At 40.4% G+C, this 26,588-nt stretch overlaps 1 protein-coding gene and 1 pseudogene across 1 annotated transcript in view; both read right to left on the bottom strand.

The window, feature by feature from the left end:
* USH2A (usherin) overlaps window positions 1-26,588 on the bottom strand; it is a 922,740-nt gene that overhangs the window by 112,787 nt on the left and 783,365 nt on the right. The gene's annotated exons all lie outside the window — the stretch shown is intronic.
* On the bottom strand, window positions 42-22,281 carry LOC120880409 (annotated as a pseudogene).

Here is a 26,588-nt window from a genome sequence, read left to right as displayed (position 1 = left end):
CTTCAAATCCTGCTTCAGCTTCTTTTAGCCATGGAGGATTTCTATCTGGGTTGTAGATGAGGGTAAAATATCCCATGGAGAACTCCTTCAGTCACCACATTTGGAAAATCACTGGCTACAAGCAAGACGTATGGATCCCTGAGAACAGCAGCACCAGCTGGTGGGACAGTTTGCTTTACTCTTCAGACTCTGTCTCATCAAAAGATCCACAACTCTTTGTCTCTGGTAGAGAGGGCAAATGTTGAACATTTAGGAAATCAAGAAATAGTTTGGGAAGTTCTTCATTTTCCAGAATGACAGCCTGTAAATAGTTTTCAAACCTTGTCATCACTGTTCCAACATTTGGGACCAGTTCCAAACACGTTTAGAAGGAATTTCTGGGGTTTTAATACATATCTTGTGGTGTTGGAGAAGACGCTTGAGAGTCCCTTGGACTGCAAGGAGATCCAACCAGTCCATTCTGAAGGAGATCAGCCCTGGGATTTCTTTGAGGGAATGATGCTGAAGCTGAAACTCCAGTCCTTTGGCCACCTCATGAGAAGAGTTGACTCATTGGAAAAGACTCTGATGCTGGGAGGGATTGGGGGCAGGAGAAGGGGATGACAGAGGATGAGATGGCTAGATGGCATTACTGACTTGATGGACGTGAATCTGAGTGAACTCCAGGAGTTGGTGATGGACAGGAAGGCCTCGTGTGCTGCAATTCATGGGGTCGCAAAGAGTCGGACACGGCTGAGCAACTGAACTGAACTGAACTGAACTGAACTGAAGCTTTTTGTGCAGGGCATGAAATTCGCTGTACCCTTTTTCAACAAAATGTTTTTATTTTCCATTCATTAGCACTTCTATCTTAAACACCGTGTATCCCCACTCCAGGTCACTCTCCACATAGCAAAAGGATGGGATGTAGACCTTTATGGTCACACCAGCTGGCCAGTGGAGGGCCCATACTATAATCTTTTTGAAGACATTTCAAGTGGCAGTTTAACTCTACATCTGTAGTACTGGCAGTGTAGGTAACTCAACTGAAGTGACAGGAGTGTGAATGGCATTGATCTAGTTCATCCAGACCCATGAAATGCCAAGTAGGTAATAACTGCCACTTACATTGATGGTAAGACTTAGATGCATGTGGTTTCAGAGAGAGATGGCGAAATGTGGAAAAATGTTCATCATAAAAATCAATGAGCTTTCTGTTCTCTGTTTTCCGAGTATCCTTCCTGAATAGAAGAGTGCTGCCTGCAATAAGGGAGACCTGGGTTCAATCCCTGGGTTGGGAAGATCTCCTGGAGAAGGGAAAGGCCACCCACTCCAGTATTCTTGCCTGAAGAATTCCAAGGACTGTACAGTCCATGGGGTTGCAAAGAGTCAGACATGACTGAGTGATTTTCACTTTCACCCTATGGTAAAAACCAGTGCATAACTTATAGTCCATTTATTTTAGAAAAGCAAACTGATTTGTTTTTGGTGACAATGATGGGACCAGAAAGCTAAAGCTGGCCTACTTAAAGGGCGATCCAAACACACAGTGCCACTTTGGCTATAGTGCAACCAGCAATGGTACAAAATGAAAACCAGACTGGGAACTCACAAATGAGGTTGTGAGGGTGGTAACAAATGGACTACATTAGGACTTTTGTTGTGCATACAAAGCAGTGCAGAAAGACATATCTGACTACTACATTCAGTGCTGCTGCTGCTGCTTTCAAAGTTATTTGTAGCATATATTCTATGTACTTTTCATCCTTTTCATAAATAGTTTCTCAAAGGGTTAAGACAGTGAGTGCATGATATAGGGTAGGCACTTTTCAAGTGCTTTATGTATATTAATCCTTAAAGCAATCTCATGAGATAGCACTGCTATTATCCTCATTTTCAGATAAGGAAAGGGATGTAAAGTTGAAGCAAATAGTCCATGGTCATATAATTATGATTATCTATGGCAGAAAGTGAAGAACTAAAGAGCCTCTAGATGAAAGTAAAAGAGGAGAGTGAAAAAGTTGGCTTAAAGCTCAACATCCAGAGAACTAAGATCATGGCATCTGGTCCTATCACTTCATGACAAATAGGTGGGGAAACAGCAGCAGACTTTTTTGGGGGGCTCCAAAATCATTGCAGATGGTGACTGCAGCCATGAAATTAAAACACGCTTACTCCTTGGAAGAAAAGTTATGACCAACATAGACAGCATATTAAAAAGCAGAGACATTACTTTGCCAACAAAGGTTCATCTTGTCAAAGCTATTCCAGTAGTCATGTATGGATGTGAGACCTGGACGATAAAGAAAGCTGAGTGCTGAAGAATTGATGCTTTTGAACTGTGGTGTTGGAGAAGACTCTTGAGAGTCCCTTGGACTTCAAGGAGATCCAACCAGTCCATCCTAAAGGAAATCAGTCCTGAATATTCATTAGAAGGACTCATGCTGAAGTGCCAATACTTTGGCCACCTGATAGAAAGTACTGACTCATTTGAAAAGACCCTGATTGAAGGTGGGAGGAGAAGAGGACGACAGAGTATGAGATGGTTGGATGGCATCACTGACTCAATGGACATGAGTTTAAGCAAGCTCCAGGAGTTGGTGAGGGACAGGGAAGCCTGGTGTGCTGCAGTCCATGGGGTCGCAAAGAGTCTGACATGATTGAGCGACTGAACTGAATTGATATAATTATAGGAGGCATAACCAGGATTTGAGGGGAAGCATTCTGACTATAGAGTCCAGGCTCATAACCCTGAATATACCCCCATTAGTCCCACCAGATTTCAGAAGGTGGAAGCTAACCTACACTACTTCTCTATAAAGAAAGGGTCTCACTTCTTCCTTCCAGGGACCCAGAAAGACTTCCTCTGCTCTCTGACCTGTTTACTGCTCTGTTTTATGAGGAATCAGAGGAATCTCAAGAGGAATCAAGGGGAATAGAAAGATTCAAAATAACACAGCTTTCAAAATAAACACAACTCCAATGGTCTGCATGCAAGTCAGGAAAGCAGATGTTATCAGACTAAACAATGATAACGCTTGAGGCTAAGAAAAGACACTGCAAAGGTAGGTCATCTTCCAAATTCACATGTGCCAGGCTCCCAAGGGGTTAACTGTTACTAACAACCAGAGCCCAGGCAGTCTGGGCTTCCCAGGTGGCACTAGTGGTGAAGAACCTGCCTGCTGATGCAGGAGACATAAGAGACAAGGGTTTGATCCCAGGGTCGGGAAGATCCCCTGGAGAAGGGCATGGCAACCCACTCCAATATTCTAGCCTGGAGAACCCCATGGACAGAGAAGTCTGGTGGGCTGCGGTCCATAGGACTGCAAAGACTCAGACATGACTAAAGCTACTTAGCACACACACAGCATGCAGGCAGTTTAGGCAGATGCTGGTGGCATACTTAAGCAGTTGTGACATGATTGTGTTGTTGCTTTGAAAACATTTTAGTATAATAGGATTTAAAATTTCCCCTTTTCTTTGGATTTTTCAGTTACTATTGGCATTAAATTAAAGCATTAAGTCAACTGGCTTAGTGCAAAGCAAATTATGTCAGGTTCAGCACTGAAGGCTTCACTATGGAATATTTATTGACTCAAGCTTATTAACTTGTAAATCCTCTAGTTTTAGATTATGATCTATTGATTATCTGCTTTTATTTGCACCTTAAATGAATAAACAAAAAGAAATGATCACAGTTTAGTCATTACACCTTAAGAGAAAACGTACTTAAGCTAAGCATACTTAATTAAAAATAAAAACAACTTATATTTGTTCTGAGAGCTAGAAGTTGTGGTTCTTATTTTCATTGAGGCAAGTCAAAGATTGTTTTTAGACCCTTGGACAAAACAGAAAAAAAAAGTTTCTCACTGAGGATAGACGGTGTGGTATGAGTTTGGCATCTTAAATGCATTATTAGAATTATTCTGCAATCTATTATTTTGCTTGCCCTGTTTAGCAAAAAACCAAAAATGATCTTTTTAATGCAAGAGGAAATTCTCTGAGAAGCCCTGTGACTAATGTCTGGGGAATGAGGTAAGCTTTGAGAGCCGAGGTCCTTTAATAAAAACAAAAGCAGTTAACTTAGAAGACAGCTCTGTCACTCATACTAGAGGGGGCATTTGGCAGATTACCTACTTTTTATGAGTCTTGGTTTCTAACAGTTAATATATCTCTCATGGACTTTTGTAAGGATTAAACTGGATGACCTTCTGAAAGAGCCTGGTACATAGTCGTTGTTCAGTCACTAAGTCATGTCCAACTCTTCGTGACCCTGTGAACTACAGTGCACCAGGCTTCCCTGTCCTTCACTATCTCCCGGAGCTTGCTCAGAACTTCTTCGGTGTCCACTGAATCCGTGATGCCATCCAACCATCTCATCCTCTGTCACTCCTTTCTCCTCTTGCCCTCAAGCTTTCCCAGCTGCTGCTGCTGCTGTTACTTAAGTTGTGTCCGACTCTGTGCGACCCCATAGATGAAGTGAAGTCGCTCAGTCGTGTCCGACTATTAGCAAGCCCATGGACCACAGCCTACCAAGCTCCTCCGTCCATGGGATTTTCTAGGCAAGAGTACTGTAGTTGGGCATGGACCACAGCCTACCAAGCTCCTCCGTCCATGGGATTTTCTAGGCAAGAGTACTGTAGTTGGGTGCCATTGCCTTCTCCGACTTTCCCAGCATCAGGGTCTTTTCCAGTGAGCTGTCTCTTCGAAATCAGATGGCCAAAGTATTGGACCTTCAGTTTCAGCATCAGTCCTTCCAGTGAATATTCAGGTTTGATAGCTGATTTCCTTTAGGATTGACTGACTTGACTTCCTTGCTGTCTAAGGGATTCTCGAGTCTTATCCAGCACCACAGTTCAAAAACATCAATTTTTTAGGTGTTCAGCCTTCTTTATGGTCCAGCTCACACATCCATACACGACTACTAAAAAGATCACAGCCTTGACTACATGGACCTTTTTCAGCAAAGTGATGATTCTGCTTTTTAATACATTGCCTAGGTTTGTAACAGTTTTTCTTCCAAGGAACAGCATCTTTTAATTTTGTGGCTGCAGTCACCATTCAGAGTGATTTGGGAGCTCAAGAAAATGAAATATGACACTGTTTTCAGTTTTCCCCCATTTATTCGCCATGAAGTGATGGGACCGGTTGCCATGATCTTCATTTTTTGAATGCTGAGTTTTAAGTCAGCTTTTTCACTCTCTTCTTTCACCTTCAACAAGAGGTTCTTTAGTTCCTCTTCACTTTCTGCCATTAAAGTGGTATCAGCTGCATATCTGAGGTTGTTTATATTTATTTCTCCTGATAGTCTTGATTTCAGTTTATGAGTCATCCAGCCCAGCATTTCGCATAATGTACTTTTGCATATAAGTTAAATAAGCAGGGTGACAATATATAGCCTTGATGTACTCCTTTCCCTATTTTGAACCAGTGTTTTTTTCCATGTCCAGTTCTTACTGTTGCTTCTCGTCCTACACACAGGTTTTTCAAGGGGCAGGTAAGGTGGTGTGGTGTTCCCATATCTTTAAGAATTTTCCAAGTTTGTTGTGATCCACACAAAGGCTTTAGTGTAATGAAGCAGAATTTTTTTTTTTTAATTCCCTTGCTTTTTCTATAATCCAATCAGTGTTGGCAATTTGATCTCTGGTTTCTCTGCCTTTTCTAAATCCAGCTGGTACACCTGGAAGTTCTTGGTTCACGTACTGCTGAAGCCTAGCTTGAAAGATTTTGAGCGTAATCTTGCTAGCATGTGAAATGAGTGTAATTGTACAGTAATTTGAACATTTTTGGCACTGCCTTCTTTTGGGAATGGAATGAAAACTGACCTTTTCTAGTCTTGTAGCCACTGCTGAGTTTTCCAAATTTTCTGGCATATTGAGGGCAGTACTTTAACAGCATCATCTTTTAGGATCTGAAATAGCTCAACTGGAATTCTATCACCTCCACTAGCTTTGTTCATAGTGATTCTTCCTAAGGCCCACTTGACTTCACAGTCCAGGATGTCTGCCTCTAGTTGAGTGATCACACCATCGTGGTTACCTGGGTCATTAAGACCTTTTTTGTATAGTTCTTCTGTGTATTCTTGCCACTTCTACTTAATCTCTTCTGCTTCTGTTAGGTCCTTGCCATTTCTGACCTTTTTTGTGCCCATCTTTGCATGAAGTGTTGCCTTGGTGGCTCTAGCTTTCTTAAAGAGAACTCTAGTCTTTTGCATTCTATTGTTTTCTTCTATTTCTTGCATTGTTCACTTAAGAAGGCTTTCTTATCTCTCCTTGCTGTTCTTTGGAACTCTGCATTCAGTTGGGGATGTCTTTCCCTTTCTTCTTTGTCTTGCCTTTTTTTTTTTTCCCCTCAGCTATTTGTAAGGCCTCCTCAGACAACCATTTTGCCTTGCCACATTTCTTTTTTCTTGAGGATAGCCTTTGTCACCACCTCCTGTACAATGTTAGGAACCTTTGTCCATAGTCCTTCAGGAACTCTGTATACCAGATTTAATTGTTGAATCTATTCATCACCTCTACTTTATAATCATAAGGGATTTGATTTAGGTCATACCTGAATGGCGTAGTGGTTTTCCCTACATTCTTCAATTTGAGTGAGCCTGAATTTTGCAATAACAAGCTCAAGATCTGAGCCATAGTCTGATCCAGGTCTTGTTTTTGCTAACTGTATAGAGCTTCTCCATCTTCAGCTACAAAGAATATAATCAATCTGATTTTGGTATTGACCATCTGGTGATGTCCATGTGTAGAGTCTTCTCTTGTGTTGTTGGAAGAGGGTGTTTGCTATGACCATTGCATTCTCTTGGCAAAACTCTGTTAGTTTTTGCCCTGTTTCATTTTCTACTCCAAGGCCAAACTTGCCTTCATGCCAGGTATCTCTTGACTTTTTAGTTTTGCATTCCAGTCCTCTATGAAGAAAAGTATATCTATACACACACACACACACACACACACACACACACACACACACATATTTAGTGTTAGTTCTAGGAGTTCTTGTAGGTCTTCACAGAATCGTTCTTCATCTTCTTTGGCTTTAGTGGTTGGGTCATAGACTTGGATTACTGTGATGTGGAATGGTTTGCCTTGGAAATGAACTGAGATCATTCTGTCATTTTTGAGACTGCACCCAAATACTGCATTTAGGACTCTTTTGTTGACTATGAGGGCTACACCATTTCTTTTAAGGGATTCTTGCCCACAGTAGTAGATATAATGGTCATCTGAGTTAAATTCACCCATTCCTGGCCATTTTAGCTCACTGAGTCCTAAAATGTCAGTGTTCACTCTTGCCATCTCCTGTCTGACCACATCCAATTTACCTTGATTCATGGACCTAACATTCCAGGTTTCTAATATTGTTCTTTATAGCATTGGGCTTTACTTTCACCACTGGACACAACCACAACTGGGTGTTGTTTCCACTTTGGCTCAGGCTCTTCATTCTTTCTGCAGCTATTCCCCCACTCTTCCCCAGTAGTATATTGAACACCTACTGACCTGGGGGGCTCATCTTTCAGGGTCATATCTTTCTGCATTTTCATACTGTTCATGGGGTTCGGTAAAAGTACTCAGATCCTCGCTATCAGAAGCAGCTGAGGAAATGATTTGATTTCAAAAGGCACATGTTTTTTATAATTGAAGTACACTTGATTTATTTATAAATTTGATTTTATGCTTTGTTTAAAGATCTCACCAAAGAAAAATGCTGCGATAGGTTTATGGCCTGAGAGTCAAATCCACGGTCAAATACCGATTGAGCATCTACTTTTTCTAACATGGTGCTAAGCACTAAAGGGAGTGGAAAAGAAGTAGAAAGTATTCAAATCTTAGATTTCAGGTACTGCAACTCATGAGGAATGCAAAACTCACATTCAAGAAAGCACTGTAAAAACACATGGAAACTAGCACTAAAGAAGTTATTATGCACTTAAGCAGTGAGAAAAAACTCCACAGCAAGGAAAGAGCTTTAAATAGCAACAGACAGGAAATGTTTAGGTATATGTGATAGAAGAGTAAGTCATTGTATCATCCAATGTAAGATTTCAGCAAACTAAAACAAATTTTAAATTTCTAGAATCTTAAGAGTCAGAAGAGCATTTGCAGTTAGCTATTTGTCCATCACATCTGATGCAGAAATCCCAGAAGACTGGGGGTAGAAAGGTACAAGGAGAGGCTTCCTTGCAAACATAATGAGATGAAAGATCAATTTGTAAAAGCTTTATTTACTATAACTAAGACTCTGGAATCTGCTAATTTAGAAGAATGATTCTATAACAGCTTCATTGAATTGAAGGTAGAAAATTGTTGCCTGTTACTTGGATTACCTTCTGCCAGGCTAATGTTAAGATCACAGCAAGTTTATGGAGGCAAGACCACCAAGAACTCAGATTGTTCAGGAATGAGGTTGGTTGTGCTCATCAGCCAAATAATCCTAATTTGTTAGGGAGATAAGAAAGGGAAGTCATAAATACAACAACTGCCCTCATGACCTCTTATAGAAATAAAGTCTATAGACTGTACTGTGTGTTGTATATATAAATATCCATTCTCTTCTTTTCACCCAATATTGTATACCTGATGTTTTCAGGTGGTTACATTTATATTTAATTTGGGGGCTATAGATTATAAAAATGGGATTAGGAAAAAAACCTGGAGAAAGATTTGGGAAATTATTAAGAGTTCCTGGGCTTGAAGCTGGATATAGTAATAAGAGACTTTTATTTTGCAATGAATGCATTTTATTCTGGTTTACCTGGAATGTGGGGATATTTTGGAAGATGATATGGGAAGAAATGAAGGAAGTTAGACACCCGGATGATGGACTGGCATTCAAGGTAGCCTTCATTACCAGTACGTGAATGTTACAAAGAGCAGATCTGTAAACTGGGAAAATGTCTACATTACACAACTCATCTGGTGGCTGAGCCTTAAGTCCCCAAGCTATGAAGCATTTACCTGTCAAAGGGGCATCACAGGGATATCAGTGGTTGAACCTGACCTTTCAGAATCCTAGGCTGAAGGTCAATGCACATACTAATGGGTCTTGGGAATTAAAGGAACAGGCAGGGGCCAAACCCAGACTCCTGAAGCCCAGAATCTGATTGTATATCCCTCCTCCTGAACTAATTTTTTTTCTCCCAGTTAACTGTATGGTTTTCACCTTCAAAGCCCTGCTCCAGTGACACCTTCTTTTAAGCTTTCCCTGGCCTCCTTCCATTAAGTTTCACCCTCCCTGTCCCACCAAGCCAACACTCTCCCTAGTCCCATGCTTGGCCAACATAATACTCTCCTGAAAGGCAAACACAGAATCACTGATCCCTCATCTATGGTCTATTTTTCTCCATTGCCCTTGTCATTCATATATACACATACATTCACACACATATTAATATACACATATATTTTAACTTGCTTATTTATCCTGTTTACTATCTTTCCTCACTAGAATAAAAGCCTAAAAAGGAAAGAATTTTTGTATTTTTTTTGTTATATTTACTGCCGCATATCCTGGTGGCATACTAATTGAATAAGTGAATGAATGAATGAACGAAGCCCTGGATTAGTCCCTGAAAAGGGAAGAATAAGAGTTTTACAGGGTGGAGGAGCTGGAAATATTTACCTCATTTATTAGCTTTCAGTACATCATGATGTGGTTTATGACTCCATGCTAATTGGTTTAAAAATTATATTGTCTGGTTTTAACTATACTACTTTGGAAACATGGGTAACTTTCAAGGTTCCTGAAAAATGGAAAACCATGGTTAAGATAGAATACCTAAATTCATAACTAAATAAAGAACAAAAAAGAGACCAGTTTGATATTTCTTACTTATGAGACAAGCTTTTTCATCAGCCATAGTATAAGATATAAACGCTGACAGTTCAAGCATCTTTGACCAGAAATTGACAAAAAAAAAATTCATATTGTCAAGGAGACCACATGGAAAATTCTTTGATATCCAGTATCTAAAATTGCACCTAAAAATACTGTGTCTTGTTGATGTAGTTCAGTCGCTCAGTTGTTTCACTCTTTCCCACCCCATGAATGGCGGCACACCAGGCTTCCCTGTCCTTCACTATCTCCCGGAGTTTGCTTAAATTCAATGTGGATGGTGACTGCATCCATGAAATGAAAGATGTTTGCAACATTGATTTTGGAGTCTGAGAAAATAAAAGTCTGTCCCTGTTTCCGTTTTTCCTCCTTCTATTTGCCATGAGGTAAGGAGGCCATATGCCATGATTTTACTTTTTTGAATATTTATGTTTATGTAGGTTCTTTCACTCTCCTCCTTCACCCTCATCAAGTGGCTCTTCAGTTCCTCTTCACTTTCTGCCATTAGTGTGGGTGTTACCTGCGTATCTGAAGCTTCTCCCAGTAATCTTGATTCCAGCTGGTGAATCATCCAGCCCAGCATTTCACACGAGGTATTCTGCATTTAAGTTAAATAAGCAGGGTGACAATATACAGCCTTGATATACTCCTTTCCCAAGTTTGAACCAGTCTGTTGTTTCATGTCCAGTTTTAACTGTTGCTTCTTGACCTGCATACAAGTTTCTCAGGAGACAGGTAAGGTGGTCTGGTATTCCAATCTCTTTAGAATTTTCCAGTTTGCTGTGATCCACACAGTCGAAGGCTTTAGCATAGTCAATGAAGCAGAAGTAGATGTTTTTTCTGGAAACCTCTTGATTTTCCTATGATCCAGAGGATGTTGTCAATTTGGTCTTTGGTCCCTCTGCCTTTTCTAAATCCAGCTTGTACATCTGGAAGTTCTTGGTTCACTTACTGTTGAAGCCTAGCTCAAAGGATTTTGAGCATTACCTTGCTAGCATGTGAAATGAGTGCAATTGTGCAGCAGTTTGAACATTCTTTGGCACTGCCTTTCTTTGGGATTGGAATGAAAATTTACCTTTTCCAGTCCTGTGGCCACTGCTGAGTTTTCCAAATTTGCTGGCATATCAAGTATAGCATTTAAATAGCATCATCTTTTAGGATTTGAAATAGTTCCACTGGAATTCCATCACCTCCACTAGCTTTGTTCGTTGTGATGCTTCCTAAGGCCCACTTGACTTCACAGTCTAGGATGTCTGGCTCTAGGTGAGTGATCATACCACCATGGCTATCCAGGTCATTAAGACTTTTTTCATACAGTTCATCTGTGTATTCTGACCACCTTTCTTAATCTCTTCTGCTTCTGTTAGGACCTAACTGTTTGTGTCCTTCATTGTGGCTATCTTTCCTTGAAATGGGCTTCTCTGATAGCTCAGTTGGTAAAGAATTCACCTGCAAGGTAGGAGACCCCAGTTCGATTTCTGGGTCAGGAAGAACCACTGGAGAAGGGATAGGCTACCCACTCTTGTATTCTTGGTGTTCCCTTGTGGCTCAACTGGTAAAGAATCTGCCTGCTATGAAGGAGACCTGGGTTCTATTCCTGGGTTGAGATGATCCTCTGGAGAAGGGAAAAGCTACCCACTCCAATATTCTGGTTTGGAGAATTCCATGGACATTATAGTCCATGGGGTCACAAACAGTTGGACATGACTGAGCAACTTTCATACTTTCTTGAAAAGTTCCCTTGGTATCTCTCATCTTCTTGACTTTTCCAATCTATTGTTTTCTTGATGTACTAACTAATGATAGTATTAGCTCTTGATTAAGAAAATATCCTACTGATGATTTTTTCTATGTCTACTCAACATGCCAGCAAATGTGGAAAATTCAGCAGTGGCCACAGGACTGGAAAAGGTCAGTTTTCATTCCAATCCCAAAGAAAGGTAATGCTAAAGAATGTTCAAACTAGCGCACAATTGCACTCATCTCACATGCATGCTAGCAAAGTAATGCTCAAAATTCTCCAAGCCAGGCTTCAACGTGAACCATGAACTTCCAGATGTTCAAGATGGATTTAGAAAAGGCAGAGTAACCAGAAATCTAATTGCCTACATCTGTTGGATCATCAAAAAGGCAAGAGAATTCCAGAAAAACATATACTTTTGCTTTATTGACTATGCCAAAGCCTTTGACTATGTGGATCACAACAAACTGTGGAAAATTCTTCAAGAGATGGACCAGACCACCTGACCTGCCCCCTGAGAACTCTGTATGCAGGTCAAGAAACAACAGTTAGAACTGAACATGGAACAACAGACTGGATCATCAAGGCTGTATGTTGTCACCCTGCTTTTTAACTTATATGCAGAGTACATCATGCAAAATGCTGGGCTGGATGAAGCACAAGCTGGAATGAAGATTGCAAAGAGAAATATTAATAACCTCAGATGCACAGATGACACCACCCTTATGGCAGAAAGCGAAGAAGAACCAAAGTGAAAAAGGAAAGTAAAAAAGCTGGCTTAAAACTCAACGTTCCAAAAATGAAGATCATGGCATCTGGTCCCATCACTTCAGGGCAAATAGATGGGGAAACAATGGAAACAGTGACAGACTATTTCTTTGGGCTCCAAAATCACTGCAGATGGTGACTACATCCATAATATTATTAAAAGAATATTGGAAGAAAAGCTATGAACAACCTAGACAGCATATTAAAAAGCAGAGGCATTACTTTGCCGACAAAGGTCTGTTGAGCCAAAGCTATGGTTTTTCTAGTAGTCATGTATGGATGTGAGAGTTGGACTATAAAGAAAGCTGAGTGCCAAAGAATTGATGCTTTTGAACTGTGGTGTTGGAGAAGAGACTTGAGAGTCCCTTGGACTGCAAGGAGATCAAACCATTCAATCCTAAAGGAAATCAGTCATAAATATTCTTTGGAAGGACTGATGCTGAAACAAAACTTCAATACTTTGGTCACCTGATGTGAAGAGATGACTCATTTGAAAAGACTCTGATGCTGGGAAAGATTGAAGGTAGGAGGAGAAGGGGACACAAAGAATGAGATGGTTGGATGGCATCAGCAAGTTGATGGACATGAGTTTGAGCAAACTCCAGAAGCTGGTGAAGGTCAGGGAAACCTGGCATGCTGTGGTCCATGGGATTGCAGAGTCGGACATGATTAAGTGACTGAACTGAGCTCAAGTCCTTTTAAAGGGCTTCCCTATTGGCTCAGTGGTAAAGAATCCACCTGCAATGCAGGAGATTCAATTTCAATGCCTGGGCTGAGAAGATCCCCTGGAGAAGGAAATGGCAATTCACTGGGTTATTCTTGCCTTGGAAATCCCATGAACAGAGGAGCCTGGAAGGTTACATACAGTCCATGGAGTCACAGAAAGTTGGACATGACTTATCAACAAAACAACAACAATAAGGACTCCTTTTAAAATGACTACTTTCACAGTATAAATAATATTTGTTCACTAGCCTGGATAATCCCGTGGACCCAGAAGCCTAAGGTGGTATATTCCACAGGGTCACAAAAAGTTAGACATGACTGAAACAACTAGGCATGCATGCATGCACAATTTTTATAATTTATAAATAAATAAATATACATGTAATGGGATGTGTACTCTAGAAATTTTTATAGGAGTGTACATTTTTAAAAGTTTGATAACAACTGGACTATATTAACATTCTCTCTTTAGGAAAGCTATTACTAAGAAAACAAAATAAAATCATTTTCTTCTCTAAATAAAATGAAATCAGATCACTAGCTTATTATGAATAAAATTCTAAAAGAACAAGTAACTCACTTAAGCTCCTGCCTTATAATGGACAGTTTTGTAATACCTTTTGGAAGATAAATGCTTAAAGATGATTTTGTAAAAAAAAAAAATCTCATCCTCTTGACTAATTTCCCAGTGGGAAGTGCTGACTGTTATTGATAAAAATGATACCGACGGTCATTGCCTTGATGGCACTTTGAAGAATATAGTCGGAGACAAAAGTCCTATAAAAGGTGCATGTCACAAAATCATCTGAAACCTCTATTATGCTCTTGGGCTATTTAAACCAGTTACACTGTTACAATTATTTCCTTAGTTCTTTTGACTATTTCTTAGGTTGAATGATTTGATCTAAATTCTCTGTTAAGCTTAAAGTCTAGTGTGAAGAAGACCAATGCAAATATAAGTGATTTCAGCAAGGTATAAAATATTTACACTGTCTCTCACTCCCATGTTACTTACAAGGTGGCAAGTAATCAGTTACACTGCAAAATGCTGGGAGGGGAGCAGGGAGCTCCGGGTACACAGGGCAGTACCCAGCCCAGAGAAGCAATGTTCAGTTATCATGGTGACTGTCATCTTAACAATTGTGCAAGTACATCATTCACTGGGGGTGACTCAAAACAGATGAAGAGGAGCTGAAAAATGGAAGAATTTTCCTTGTTTCGTGTCTCTCTGATAACTGGGCAGACTACGGAGCATGAAAGATGAGGCCTACCCAATTCAAACCAGAGCACGTAGTCACCATCTGGGCATTTTAAAAGTAGGACACATGAAATGCTCAGATGTATCCCCCAACAGGGTGCAATAATACAGCAGTAAAAAGAAAACCACAGTGAACTATGGCCACTTTTACACTTGCAATCGTTCTGGTACAAGAGGAGGCAAGGATTTTCCAAAAACCTCCCTGAGATGCTCAGATGCATGTTAACTGCTTATACGTTTGATGCACAGTGGTACGTAGCATGCACACATATCCAGCAAAGGGCATCCTCCTTGTGGAAAGAAAGGGGACAGACCATTTTCGCTGGAGTGCTCAGCTGGAGAGCTCAAACCTGCAAATACTCAGTATGCTAACATAGTCAGAAACAGTTACTGCTGAAACAAATCCTGACTTTTTAAGTGATATATTTGGCATTCAAAGGTGTACCCAACTGAATCGTTTCTTTTAGACTCTGTCAGATGGAAACGTTTATCTTTCTGAACTAGAATTACGAAGTTATTCAAAAGTTAATAAACAAAGAGCATTAACATATCTTTTCGGATCTTTGAAGGTGAGGTTAAGATTTCTTGTTCTGGAAACCTATATAAGCTTCTATACATTCCCAAAGCATGCAATCCAGTAACACTGCATGGCACGTCAGTACCGCATCAGTGAAAAGAAAATACTCAAACCTTGATTCTCTTCCAGTTTATTCTTTTGATGTATGTTTTCCAATGAAAAAGAGCATCATTTACAGGAATAAATGTCAGCTATTATGGAACCACATGCTACTTGGCCACCCAATGAAAATGCATACATTAATATGTTTAATACATATATTTAAATGATTTTAAATTATATAGATAGATTGTATTATAATCCCTGCTTAAGTTCACTCACATTTGTAGTAAAAATGAATATTCACAATAGCAAGTAAACTCACAGGCCCCTCATTTATAGACTTGCGGCTTCAAGAACAGAGAGGCTGCAGGATGGCAATGCTTATTGTAAAACAAAAGAAAAAAAGCACAAAAACATCCTAATGATAAGTGATGGGAAGAATTTAAGACTGTTTCTTTTCTTTTTTTTTTTTTTTTTGCCTTAGGAAGGAAAGACATTCTAAGGAAATGAGAGAATTAAAGAGTAATACATATTTAGAAAGAAAATTTACAAAGAGAATCTTTCCATTTAAATTCCTTGCTTCCAGTTGAAACTCCAGATACACTTAAGAGGATTCCTCCAGATTTCTTCTGGACTTTCCCAGAGGTTTGTTTTTTTTTTGTTGGAGGGGTGGTGAGGGCGGGGGAGGTGTCTCTTCATTTATGATCTTTTGTCTACTCCTTGCTAAGAATTCTTATCGTCAATCTAATCATCCCATTTCTCCTGCCTATTTTGTAATGAATAAATAGCACATACTGTTAATTGGCCACCTGGGGTTCAGAGAGTGGAAATGTGGAGTTGGTGTCTGAAGGCTGCAATGTGCTGACAGTGGACTGACCACACTCTATTTCACAGGATTGAAAACCAAGCCTTCTTGTCGCCCCTCCCCCGCTCCATTTCTTGACCGTCTGTGAGGCTAATATAATTTTTTAAAGTGATTTATCTCTAACAGATGGGGCCATCCAGCCACAGGGACTTGGATGCACAATGCCCCTCACAACTTTAATTTCTGGATGTGATAAGCATATATTCCACTAGTAAATAATTATCACTCTGTTAAGGAAAGGATGCCAAGGTGTGAGGTATCATGACCAGGTACTTCTGGGCAGAAAGGACACATTGGTGCGCTCTCTTGAGGCTGTTACCATCCTTAACCTAAATGTGCTCATTATCGTGTATTTCTAGAATGTGGTCAGTCACAAAGGAAGAGCATTAGTCACAGTTTAATATACACAGCAATACTCAGCAAGCTAATTTTAGGTGTACATTAAGTTTTTGGTAAATCAGGAATGACACAGGGTAAGATAAGAAAAGATGGCGACACAGGTCCTGCACAGAGAAAACCGAGATGACCTCAGAAGAGTGACTGGCAATTCCTTTCCCCTCCTTCTGTATGTGGCTCTGTGACCTGGGGCTGTGTCCTCACCCCTCTGGCTGTGGGCAAGGCTTCAGTTTTGAAGGCTGGTGCGGTGGCCCCAGGCCATTGCCCCAAAGCCAGTGAAGACCTCACAGTCTTACCTGATAAGGTTTGGAGTCGGACTGAGCACTGCCCACAGCTAAGTGAGGCATCACCTGAACACTGTGAACTTTAGGTATTATTTTACTTTATAATTAGAATTCCCAGACTCTCTGGGATATTCTTCTCTTTGTCTTCTTTTGGCCAGGCCATGCAGCATCCGGACTATTATTTCCCTGATGAGCGACTGAACCGGTACCCCTCTCATTGGCAGTGCAGAGTCTTAACACTGCACCACCAAGGAAGTCCCATAGGTGAAATTTTAAATGAGTTTAGTATCTCAGGTCAGCTCTGGAGAAGAAGACTCAGTAGCCTGCCCTTTCCTTTCTCAGTTCGGTCACCTCGGCTCTTGGGTCAAGAGTTGCCACAAGACCATTCTTCTATTAACGTGACTTGTTAAGTGGCACACGCTTCTGGGAAAGAGTTGGTAGGGAAGGAAGGGGGAATAAGAAAAAAGAAAGAAACCTTTTTGTTTTCTTTTAGAAAGTTCTGAATGAGCTTCTCCAGAAAGAACCCTCTTAATACACAAGCACAACGCCACTGTCACATACTGAATTTCCTGTCGATCTATTTCGGATCATAAGAACTAACATCCACTGAGTTATTTATTCTGTTTCGGCTACTCTATGGGGCTCTGCTCCTAGACCTAACCTCCCCAAGGCACACCAAGGAAGATGCTGAGATGGTCTGTAGCTCATTCTTGCCTGGCCCCCCAGGACCCAAGACATTGACTACCTCATTTGACAGCTTTGCTAGGCATCTGTTGGGAATATTTTAAATAAACCTGTCTTACTATCAGCCCAATAAATGGGGAGAGATTTAAAAAATATCCCCCCTTTCTGCCTCCTGAACCAGAGATATGCCTTCAGATGCTTATTATAAAAATTAGACTTCTGTTTCTTTGCCTGAGTTAGGAAATGTCAGTTTCTCCTCTCTCTGAATCTTACTCATTGTTTAAGGCACAGACCTCTACCCAAAGTCTTTAAACTTTTCAGACCAAGTGATCCTTTAATTCTTTGAATCTATTATAAATGGTTTTCTATATTTCTATTAGACAATCATACTATGTGGCATCTCTCGCTCGTATGGAGCTATGGCTTGTGGCTTTCATTTACAGGTTTAGCCACAGGTTTGTTCAGATTTTCTGTAACATCTTATGGAAAAACCCAAGTAGACCTTTTTGCCAACCCAATATTCAGCTGTTTCTAAATAACATCTTATTTCCTACAGGCTGATAACTCAAGAGGCAGCCCTGTTAGTAGAAAGAACAGACTTCAGAATTAATGAGACCTGAAACTGAACCTTGTGTGACCATGGGCATGTCTTTGAGCTTCTGTTTCTTCACTAATAAATTGTAAATAAAAATGCTCACTCCACAAAGTGGATATTAAGATGAAATGAGATAGCATGTGTAATGTGTCCACAATATGTTTTATGTAGAAAGTTATCAGGCAATAACTGCTTATTGATTAAAACTGGAAGATACTATACTTCACTGGTGGTGCAGTGGTTAAGAATCCATCTGTCAGTGCAGAAGACATGGGTTCTCTCCTGGGTATGGGAAGGTCCCACATGTTGCGGGGCTACTAAGCCCATGAGCCACAACTACTGAGCCCATGTACTGCAACTACTGAAACCCATGCACCCTAGAGCCCATCTTTACGACAAGAGAAGCCACCACAATGAGAAGCCTGCAAACCACAACAAAGAGGAGCCCCTGCCTGCCACAACTAGAGAAAGCCTGCATGCCGCAATGAAGACCCAGCACAGCCAAAAATAAATAAATACAACAAAAAAACAGAAGGATTTAAATGATTCTACCTCAATTGGGTTTATCTGTAAACATATAAATTTCCCCTTAAGCTAAATACATTGCATTACCAAGCAATTTAAAAAATTCTAAAAAAAAAAAATTCTAGAATATGATTACAGTCTGAATAGAAACAAGAGACAAAATGCAAGTTTCCTCATGCTTATTACAGAGTATATCAATTCATCAATCCATTCATTCATTACACAAATGTCTGTCTAAAAGTGACATTGTTCTAGGTTATGGGAATAAGGGAAATAAGTAAATGAAAAAATCCCTGCTTTCATGGAGCTTATATTCTGGGTGGAGAGACAGACAGCAAATGAGATATATGAGTGAAAATATATACTGCTACATAATATTAAATATTAAAGAGAAAGATGAAGCAGGGAAGAGGGATAGAAAGTATATGTGTGGTGGAGGAAGGGGAGTGAAATGATAGCGAGGTATGCCAGGCACTTTGGTATAAATGGAAAAAAAATTGACAGGGCCAAGTCTTCCTCAAATATGAATGGTGTTTACTGTACAATTATCTTGATTAAGCATCCTCTTAATTCTGTGACTCAAAGAACAGGATCTGTTTCTTTGGAAACAGCAGAATTTGTACTTTCAATGCTGTTTGTCACCATTTAGGAAGAGGATGGAGTTTTGATGCTTCTCCCCACCAAGAGAAATACTTATAAAGGTCAACTTCCATCATTCCATTTAGCATTCATTAGCTCTCCCCTCACTTGAGGCAGGATATGTACCGAGGCCCACAAGGTCTCGCGAGTCTTGTTTGGGAAAACACTCCTGTTGGGGCACAGGAGAGAATTAGGGTAAATCCCCAGACAGGGCTTCTCTCTCTGGAAAATTTCCAGAGGGGACCATGCTCTTGACATTACAGAGCTAAAGAAGAGTTTTCAAGACTCTATTTCCATCCGAGTTCTTTTGTATGCTGGGTTGCCTGCCATTATGTTTATGTAATTCTGACAGTGTTCTTAATGACACACTAACAGATTGTAAAACACGCTGCTGGCATTTACTTGTTTTTTATATTTTTAAAACAATGTCCTTCATGTAACAGTAGTTAAGCGCGGCAGAAGGACATCATCAGAGGCATGGTTAAACTGTAATTTACACCATTAGGAAGGCAGGAGCAATTTTTATTGCCTGGCAATTTTCTTGCTGAAATATTTGGACCATATGGCTCAATTTGTGTAATAACCTTAATTTCTGCACCCTTCAGGTCTGCCTCCATCTCCTACGGAATGGTAAAATGCGGTTTAGCAGAAAAGGCAACTGTCTATACTTAGAGAGTTGAGATTAATAACTTGTCACGTCCTGTTTTTGGTGAAGGAATTCGAACAGCAGCCAGATGGTATCTCTACAAATAACTGTCAGGGGTCTTGATCTAATCAATACAATGTATTAATACATCTCCCTTTGCTGTTTCTCCAGGGGCCAGTGCACAACATCTGGAAAGAGTGGGGGGGCCCGCCAAGTAGAAAGCCGATTCTTTTCAGAATCAAACTGAGCCCAATTAATTTTTCATGTATCCTTGATAACTGTTTCATAATGAGCTATGCGTCTTGACGGATTTGGGGTTGGCAGAGCAGGCTGCCCCTGCTTTCTATCCCCATTCAGTCCACTTATAGAAACCAACCCATTAATCAAACTATCTGGCATAAAACCTGAATCTCAGCTCAGCAAGAGATCAATAACCATCCTAAAAAAACACAGAACCAGCCACTAATGGGCACAGGTATCCAGCCATGACACAAGTAATTGCTTGAGCAAAAATAAAACTCTGTATCATAATCACCCAATAGGAACTTATATGAGAAAATTCATTACTTGTGTCTTGTCAAAAAGTAACATTTACATGCCTTAAAAAAATACTGTAATTTTACTATCTAGACATGACTATTATCTTTCAGAGGTAGACAATACACCTTTTGGAATGGATTAAAACTCTCTGATTTTGTAATGTGAACATTTAATAATTTAAGTATCATAGAAAATGTTTAAAAATGAGTTCTTTCACTTATTTTAAATTCAGAGTACCTGAGGGGCTTCTTCGTACACTCTTTAGCCCAACTGTATATGATGCACAGCGAGCCTACTGTGGTGAGAAGTCTGATGTGACATCACTTGGGTCAGAATTCTTCCCTTTTTGGCTGCCTTAATCGTGAGACTTATAATACAAACCATCAGCTCGTTCCTTTCCCAATGATTTCATCTCAAACCCTTACTCCCTGACCAAATTCAAACCAGTCCTTGTACTTTTCAGCTAGCACATCTCTTTTAGCTTGGCAGGCAGGGATTTCTGCATTCTGAGTCCCTCAAAAAGAGAGACCCAACATCTTTGTCTATGGAGAAAAATTCAGAGCAGAGAAAGGGAGATAGAGAAAACACACATGGCATACATCCTGAATTACGGCTTGCTTGGTGAAGCAGTCCTTGGCGGCTCTCAGACAACAGGTGGAAACCTGTTTTGCCCTTAGGAGAGTCTGAGATTTTCATTAGGAAAAAACTCCTGGGAAGTACTGCCATAGAGACAGTCCTTCATTGGCTGATAATCTGATCAAATCCTGCCAAGATGATAGAAAGGTCTAAGGAATCATCCAGGAACTTGAGGGTGATGCCACATTCATCTTTTCTGACAGCAGGACTGAGACTCATGATTCTCTGTGTGTTCACTCAATGCTTTGTGGTTCCAGAGGGTGAGTGCTGGGTTTGGAAACAGAGGAAGGAGTTAGGACAGCCCAGGTTCTTTTAAATGTTTGTAAGTACAGTCAATGCCTACGCACAACCAAAAATAATTGCTTATTATTTTGTAACTTATCCCTTCCCTTATTTGCTCTAAGAACACCATGGGCCCCAGCGAGGAGAGACTTTGCATCTGTCGTAGCTTCTGTGCATGACAGAATCTGAAAAGAAACTTAAGGTGAATAGCTGATGAATGGAAGAGTCCCATAATATTTCTTGGTCTTGATCAACCACTTTAGATTTTGTGTGTATTGGTCCACAATTGCAGACGATGCACAGTTTTCACGTGTGCATTAGTTTTCAGACAAGCTTAAGTTTTCAACTTTCACTTTGTTTACTGATGCTTAGTGTGAATGAACAGAAAATACCCTGATCATGGTATGATTCTAGTGGAGTTGCATCGCATCAAGCAAGAAAGCTATTTCAACAAATGGGTTACAGGACACACTAAAATGTGAGATTTGGGATCCACAATACATGGTATTCATAATTTTCAATTTTGAGAATTTCATTAGCAAAATATTTAATACATACAAATTTATTTGGGGTCTCCTACTTCACAGCTATGATCCCCAAGGCTAGCCATTGGAACTTAGTAACATCCAGCTCCAGCATTAACAAGATGTTTCACCTTAAACATTATATCGAGATAAAAAAGATTCATTTGGAAACCCATCACATATGTATTCACAGGTGGCGGGTGTGGGTCATTGCATTTGGATTAAAAAGCAAATGTCTCTCTCTACATGAGAGGTCACTGGCTGGTATAAGGCAAAATCTTTTCACTGTTCGGCATAATTAAAATATTCCAACAGTGGTTTCAGTAATTTAAAAATCACGGTATTGTTGTAATATTTTTCTAGGCTTCAGGAGCTCACCATTGTTTGGCCCAATCAAATCTGGGAACACTGGAGAAGTTATCACCCATCAAGGTAATTACTTTCAAGTTGAAATAATTACTCTATCAATGTTAATGGTCTTTCAACTTCAATAAAGCACTCACCTGCCGATAATCACGGCTAACCTCTTGCTCTAATGCAATTCCCTCTCTATTTAGTAGGTTATATTACAGCCGTTACAGTGGTCACTTGTCCTGAACAGCTGCTGAATTTCACTTTGATCGGCTGTGAACCATAAAAGAATTGGTCATCTGTGTATGATTCCCCCTCACCCAGAAGCCCTTGCAGAGCTCAGAACGTGATCTCTTAGCTACAAAGGGGGACTCGGGAGCAGCCATCTTGTCTCAGGTACTGGTGACTTTCCACTGGCGACAAGAGCCCTGGAGTTCAATTAGCTTCTGCCCTTCACTGCCATTTACAGCTTGCTGTCTCTGCTAAATAGTGTATATTCTGAATTTACGGCCTGGGCTTGTTTAGAGTGTGGGCTAGTTCCTTTTACTTTCATATATATATATGTGTGTGTGTGTGCATATCCATATATCCATATATTATTTATTTATTTATTTATTTTTGTAAAAGTCACATAATATAAAACATACTATTTTAACCATCTGGAACTATGCAGGTCAGCACTAGGTACTTTCACATTGTGAAAGGTCTCACATCATCCATCTCCTGAATTTTTATCTTCTTAAACTGAAACTCTTTCCCCATTAAACTCTAACTCCCCATCCCCTCTTCCCTTCCCAGGCATCTACCAATGTACTTTCTGACTCTATGAATTTGACTATCCTAAGTATATCATAATTAATGGAATCAAACAGTATTTGTTAACAAGGCTCAAACAGTATTTGTTAACAAGGCTCTGAGAAAATCTTGGTGTCTAAATAGAGCTTCCTTATAATTCAGTTAAAGAGCAGGAAAAAACAACATACCTGAGTTAAAGGGCAAACAGTCTTCCCACCCGTGTCCCATATACTGATGGCAAAAGTGAAGTGGGTGGCTGCCAACCTGGCAACATCTGTATGATTTGGGAAGTGTGTGTGTGTGTGTGTGTGTGTGTGTGTGTGTGTGTGTGTGTGTATGTGTTTGGGAAGTGTGTGTGTGTGTGTTCAAAAGACCATATGTTTTGCTGATAGGATCTCAGCTCTAAGGGAATGGGTAGGGCCCTGTGAGTGTCATGGCAGGTACACAGAGCTGCGTCTAGAGTGGAAATGGCCTGAGGAAGACTCTTAGGGTGACCAGTGTGAGATGTTGATGGTCCTGAAGGGAGATGGGTCAGGACTAAACCTCAGGGAGATGAAAAGCATATTCTCGCTCTGGGAAACTTAGGAAGGAAATAGAGTCTAGCCCAATATCTGAGATATTACCTGGAAATTAACTGTAAGGTAAGAGGAAATGTTTAAACTTGCAAGCTCAGCATTTTGTTGCAAGGTAAGGCCTGCTTAAAAGAAATACAACCTAAGTTTTCCCAAAGGGGCTTCTTAGGTGGCTCAGTAGGTACAGAATCTGCCTGGCAGTGCAGGCCATGTCGGAGGCCTGGGTTTGATTTCTGGGTCTGGAAAATCCCCTGGGGTAGGAAATGGCAACACACTCCAATATTCTTGCCTGGAAAATTCCATGGACAGAGGAGTCTGACAGGCTAGAGTCCAAAGGGTCATCCATGGGATCACAGAGTTGGACATGACTGAACGCAGCACAGAACATAGTTTTTCCAGTCATGACAAAATTCATATAGTTGCCTTATCCAAACCTAATAGTTTCTACATTTGCTCATTTTTTAAAGCCTCTGTTATTTCAAAATAATAGGATGTCTGAAGTTTTATAGCCTATTTATATTGCTATTTCCAGTCTTAAAGTATTTTGCATATGCATTAATTTATTTAGCCTTTCGACAGTCCTGTGAGTCCTGTCAGTTCAAACTTGACAATTAAATAGGATGCCGGATCCATTTGAAGTTTAACAGTGTGATCATTTGAGGAGAGAAGTGGACATTGTGGGACTTTTGACCAGAAGACTCAACATACTGTAGAAGCAGAATCAACAGAACTTAGTAAAAGATTGGATATGGAAGTAAAGTAGAGGACACAAGCCACACAACTTATGGTGTGGCTTAAGCAACTAGAAAGATGATGGAGCCATTTAGCTATGTAACAGGGTGTGCTGCAGAATAATGACTAGAGTTTAGAAAAATATGTGGTTAGTACATAGCTCCTGCCTACTGAGAAACCTGTATGCAGGTGAAGAAGCAACAGTTAGAACTGGACATGGGAAAATGAACTGGTTCAAAATTGGGAAAGGAATATGTCAAGGCTGTATATTGTCACTCTGCTTATTTAACTTATATGTAGAGTACATCATGTGAAATGCTGGGCTGGACGAAGCACAAGCTGGAATCAAGATTGCCAGGAGAAATATCAATAACCTCAGATAGGCAGATGACACCACTCTAATGGCAGAAGGTGAAGAGGAACTCAAGAGCTTCTTGATAAAAGCGAAAGAGGAGAGTGAAAAAGCTGGCTTAAAACTCAGCATTCAGAAAACTAAGATCATGACATCTGGCCCCATCACTTCATGGAAAATAGATGGGGAAAAGGTGAAACAGTGACAGATTTTATTTTCTTGGGTTCCAAAATCAATGTGGACAGTGACTGCAGCCACGAAATTAAAGATGCTTGCTCCTTGGAAGAAAAGCTATGACAAACCTAGATAACACATTAAAACGAAGAGACATCACTTAGCTGACAAAGGTCCATATAGTCAAAGCTATGGTTTTTCTAGCAGTCATGTACAGATGTGAGAGTTGAATCATAAAGAAGGCTGAGTGCCAAAGTATTGATGCTTTCGAATTGTGGTGCTGGAGAAGACTCTTGAGAGTCCCTTGGACAGTGAGGATATCAAATTAGTCAATCCTAAAGGAAATCAACCCTGATTATTCATTGGAAGGAATGATATTGAAAATGAAACTCCAATATTTCGGACACCTGATGCGAAGAGCTGACTCACTGGAAAAGACCCTGATGCTGGGAAAGATTGAAGGCAGGAGGAGAAGGGGGGACAGAGGATGAGATGGTTGGATGGCATCACTGAAACAATGTTTGACGTAAGTTTGAGCAAGCTCCTGAAGGACAGGGAAGCCTGGTGTGCTGCAGTCCAGGGGGTTGCGAAGAGCTGGACATGACTTAACAACTGAACAACACTGTAGCTCTACTGGAAGTGCCAGGCAAACGCCTGCACGACGTACAGAAAGTATCAGCTTTACGTCTTCAAGTTCATCTCCCCTCTGAAGATCTGTTTAAGACAACTTATATAAGAGAAGATCCAGGTTTATGAAAAGCAAGTTCCAGAGAGGAATTCTGGAGGGCAGTTTCTCCAGGTTATCTCTTTACCACTTGAGAGAGGGAGGGGAAGTGCTCCACATTTCTCTCTCAGGCATATGAAGGACATCCTAGATCAGGGGTTTCCAGCCTCCAGGATCTAATGCCTGATGATCTGAGGTGGAGCTGATATAATAATAACAGAAATAAAGTGCACAATAAATGTAATGTGCTTGAATCATCCTGAAGCCATTCCCCCCATGCCAGTCTGTGGGAAAACTGTCTTCCACAAAACTGGTACCTGATGTCAAAAAGGTACCACTGCCCTGGAGAACATCAGGAAGAAATTGAGGGTGCCTGCAAAAAAAAGGTAAGATGGACCTTCCACTTTCTTCAAGAGGCCAGCTATGGAGGTAAAGAGACTTATAGGGTAATTTTTGTGCAGCCACCAGGGTGAAGAAGGGTCTTCTGAGATTGTTACGTGATCCCAGGATTTGGGGATCATGGCCTAACACAGAAGCTGATACCTGCTTCTCATTCAATGAATTCTCAAGTTCTGAGGCTGGCTGGGTCTCACCCAGTGGTAAAGCAAGTAGAGAAGATAGTGCTGGACTAGTTGTACTTTCCTTTTTAAATAGAACAACTTTTCCGTAAGCCTATGAATGTCAAGAAAGGAATGAGTTTTGCTAACATGCTAGGTCCTGATATTGGCTGACATTTTGGGAGAGGGGAACCTACAAGTTGAAGGCTGTGGGTGGATCTTTGGGGCAGTAATGGACAAGGGTGCAAGAAATTTGCCAAAGAGTGTGTTGCCTGCATCAGGAACTGTGAAGCATGGAATTTCCAATGGGAGACATCTATGTAACCCATAAAAAAAAAAAAATCCCATGAGACACTTACACATACGAAGGCAATGGTAGATGGACCGGAACAATATTAGGCTCTGCCTCTTTTAGTTTAATTTTATCTTTTCTACCATGACCCTTGGGAAATCAACAAGAACAAAAGAAATAAAAATGGACATGCCTTCTATTCCCCACTGTTGATGCCTTAACACAAGTCAGGCTTTAGACTGGATTTAGACTGGATTTTTTAGCATACAAATGAGTCTTGATTATCAAAACTGGGTGGTCTTTGTCACTGAAAGTGACTGGAAAACCATGGAACTTGCTCTAGAGCTCTCATGAGCAAGGAAGGAAGTCCTGATAAAGCTTGTGGAATAAAGTGGTTGGAGATAAGTAAGGCCCTTCCAAGGAACTAGTTACACAAAGTTCAAGACTTACATGTTTTTTTATGCCCAATAATACTGAGCAAGTAGATTGGTTAGT

Source organism: Oryx dammah, unplaced genomic scaffold (genome assembly GCF_014754425.2).
Source record: "Oryx dammah isolate SB20612 unplaced genomic scaffold, SCBI_Odam_1.1 HiC_scaffold_21, whole genome shotgun sequence".
NCBI classification, from domain to species: Eukaryota; Metazoa; Chordata; class Mammalia; order Artiodactyla; family Bovidae; genus Oryx; species Oryx dammah.
This window is presented reverse-complemented; position numbering and strand designations above follow the sequence as displayed.